This window comes from Oratosquilla oratoria, chromosome 1 (assembly GCF_046742065.1).
Source record: "Oratosquilla oratoria isolate Oo_2021 chromosome 1, ASM4674206v1, whole genome shotgun sequence".
In the NCBI taxonomy this organism is placed as follows: Eukaryota; Metazoa; Arthropoda; class Malacostraca; order Stomatopoda; family Squillidae; genus Oratosquilla; species Oratosquilla oratoria.
Window position 1 is genome coordinate 99,858,337 of NC_134777.1, and position 3,796 is coordinate 99,862,132.

The window sequence follows — 3,796 nt, forward strand, 5'->3', positions numbered from 1 at the left end:
TTGAGTATGATGATACCGCAAATTCATTTAAAGTTTTTTTTTATACATTGGCGACAACACTAAACAGCTACATGAAAATTGATTAGGTAAATGATTGATGACGTATACATCAAATATGACATGATATTGTATTACGGCAGCAAGGAGAGAGAGAGAGAGAGAGAGAAAATTCAAGACCAAAATGTCGTGTTGTGAGGCCGACTTCGACACTGTTTGTATTCCATCACTCTTACCTGAAGTTTATCTGGTATAGGTCACACTTCCAAACATCTCGTCAAGAAAGGAGAAAAAAAAACACATTGGTGGCCTGTGAAAGAAGTATGCTTTCCGTAATGTCGTCTTTTAGTATTTCCTTAGTTGATGCCTTCATTGTGTTTCTTCTTATTAACGCCAGATGATTTGATCTATCTGAGGAGGCATCGTTGAAGTGAAGAAATTTAGAGAACTTGAATAATTTTCTTTATGTGATGTTTTGCCTTGTTTTTTGCAGGGTCATGAACAACCATGGTCATCCTATTGGGTAACGAGCCTTCTCCCTATGGGAGAAGAAAACAGAAATTCTAGCCCCCATTATCCTGGAAGAATCACAGCAGCAAGTCCTGGACCAGTTAAGGTAGGGAGGACTATAAAAATTCTCCTAAACAATATCTATCAAATGACAGTCACCATGGCTTCAGATGTAAATGATCTTGTGTTGCTCACCTAAGTGAATATTTCGGTACTGTACTTTCAGATCAGGAGAACAGAAAGGGTGCAGATTTGATAGAGTTTTTTTTTTATCATACTTATCGTTAGAACTCTGGAGGCATAGGATGTTGTGCCTCAGCAATGGAGCTGACCTCTTGGGGAAGGGACAATTGTAGACATATCTAGTCGAATAAAGACCGCCGACATAGGAGCTACTCCTGCTGATAAGCGTATGATGCTGATAAGGCTGAAACACACCTTTGACTTAATTTCTCCTGTTGCAGTCTATGTTCATGACAAGATATATAAACATGAAGACAAAAGTATGTTCTATGCCACGCTTTAAACTATAGTCGACTATTACTCACCACACTTGTTTTCGGAGACTTCAATACAATTACTGATACCGACAGAACTGGCTATGAGGTGTTTGTTGATTCCCATGGTACTTGAACTAGGGACACTAACAATTCTCTACCTCTAAAATATGTAAACTTTAGCAGATTTAAGATTGCTGGTTCCTGATTCAAGAGACGAGTTACACCAATGAGCTTAGTATAATAATGGCGGATGTGTGGCAAAGGAGACCAACCACAAAATTGTTAGTACTTGTTAGGAGATCTTACAAAGATTCAGGATTTGCCGATTTGCTGAGTTGTTTGGTGACTTGTGATTGCAACACTAAGTCTCCGTGTTAAGGCTAGTAGACTCCCAAGATGTGGTCCACCAGGATTTTGTCTGAAGAATCCAAGGGATAATGTATGTGTTCAGGAGTATCTTGTAGCAGCCTATAATCGATTCCAAGTTCATGGTGCCCTTGAGGACCCTGAAGAACTGTGAAATGTTTTTAAGCGTGAAATTCAGAAAGCCTCTAAGGTGTGCATTGGAGAGCATTCAAAGTCAAGAAGCACTATGGCAGTGTGTGAGGGACTAAAGGATATAGATGAGTAGTGCTGCTGGACTGGGTGAAGAACTGGAACAATACATGAATCCTAAACAAAGGACCAGAGCTTTCTTGAGAAAGTAAAAGAGGAGGTATGTCTGGGGAATCACTAATAATGTAGAAAGCCATTTCAATGTGAATAAGCTTAGACCTGCTATATGATACCTGATGAAACTCTAATCCTGTGAATTAGCTGAGCATTGTCCAAACAGTTGATGGATAACTAGCGTCATACATAGACGGGTATAGATCTCGCTGGGTCGACTATTTTGAGAAGTTGTATGAGGCTGACCACACGAGCGGCCAGCTTCTCTTGTCTGGTGTTCGGGTGACGTTGCCGATCTACCGATAAATGAGACTCTACCCTCTCTGATTAAAGTTGGAGAACATGTGATTAAGTTAAAGGGTGTGGTAGAAAGACGGTTGACATCTGCAGAGCCAGCGCAGAGCTGCCAAAAGCCGGAAGTGAGGCCATGATCCATGTATTGCATGCGGCATTTTAAGCCGTTTGGCAGTAGGGTACTATTGCCTCTTCAAGATTTTTTTTTTTTTTTTTTTTTTTTTTTTTTTTTTTTTTTTTAAGAAGAAGCAGACTGGTAGGAACTCATGAATACCACCGGAACTAAGAGGAAATGGGAAATATTTCTTTGTATATGAAGCTTCAGGTTGACCGAACACGTGCAGAGTATTAGTGGAAGGAAAAACGAAAACAAGACTTTAAGGCAGCTAATAAATAAATAAATAAATAAATGAATAAATAAGTAAATTAATTAATTAGTAAACAAATAAACCATTAAATATATAAATAAATAAACAAATGAATAGATAAACGAAAAAATGAAGTAATTAATAGAAGAATAAATGAATAAAAAAATAATAAGTAAATGAAAATAAATAATAGGTAAATGCGTAAATAGACAAAGAAATAAGTAAATAAATAGATTAATAGATATATAGATAGATAAATGAATAAATAAATAAATTAATTAATACATAAACTAATGAAAGAATGAATTAATTGATTAATTGACAAATTAGTAAATAAATAAATAAACAAAAACACGTAGACGTTGCTTGGAGAAACTTGAGAAAGAGAAGAACCAGTAGAACAAAAGAAGCATACAAGTGATCTACACAAGATTTCTTAGAAAGGAGTAAAGAAATTTTGAAAAGGATGCCGTAGACAAATGAAAAGATGAAACGAAACTATTCTACAAGTTTATCCATTGTAAAGTGAGACATAGGGGAGGAATCACCAAGCTAATGGTAGAGGCTTGAGATCAGATGGAAATAGTTAATAAGAAAATTTCACTCTGTCTTCACAGTGGAGAGGGGCTTTGTAGAAGAGGGAGAGGTTAGCAATACTACGATATTAGAAGATATAAATGCAGAAGTTACAGAATTCCTACGATTTTTGGGATTGCTGGATATGAGAAAATCTTCAGGGTTCGGTGAGATCTCAAAATGGATATTTATATAATGTAGGAAGTACCTATTGGACAAGATTTATGGTCAGTATGTGTTCATTGAAAGAAGGAATAGACTATTGGAAAAGGTTTAACGTGATACCAATTCATAAAAGTGGAAGTGAAGAAACGCCACTAAATCACAGACCGGTGTTAGTGACTAGTACAATAGTGAAATTAAGTGACTACCAAATCATGAAAGAGGAAGTAAAGAAACGCCACTAAATCACAGACCGGCGTTAGTGACCAGTACAATAGTGAAATTAAGTGACTACCAAATCATGAAAGAGGAAGTAAAGAAACGCCACTAAATCACAGACCGGTGTTATTGACCAGTACAATAGTGAAATTAAGTGAAAGAATTGTGAAATATCGCTGGTCAGATACCTTGAAGAGGTGGATGTTCTGACGGGCAGTCAGTCTGATTTCAGATCTGGAAGATCATGCAAATCGAAACAATTAAGATCTTAATCGAGAGTGGCTCATATCCTGCAAGAGAGACAGGGCTGGGTAGGTTGTGTGTATCTAGATCTAGTTAAAACATTCGAAAAAGTGCTTCACAAGCAGCTTTTGTGGAAATTGAAACATGTTTGAGGAGAAAGTGCTAAGAAGTGCTAAGGAACTCTCAATATGAACAACGGGTTAAGATATCAAGCTGGATAGGAGTAACCAACAAAGCTCCTCAAGGCTTGGTGTTACC

At 37.1% G+C, this 3,796-nt stretch overlaps 1 protein-coding gene across 1 annotated transcript in view; it reads left to right on the top strand.

Moving 5' to 3' along the window:
- Window positions 1-496: 496 nt before the first annotated feature.
- Window positions 497-3,796, top strand: part of LOC143024418 (uncharacterized) — a 54,237-nt gene continuing 50,937 nt past the window's right edge. Inside the window, exon 1 of the mRNA XM_076183221.1 lies at window positions 497-613. The gene's annotated coding sequence lies outside the window, so the exon portion shown is untranslated. The remainder of the gene's footprint in view (window positions 614-3,796) is intronic.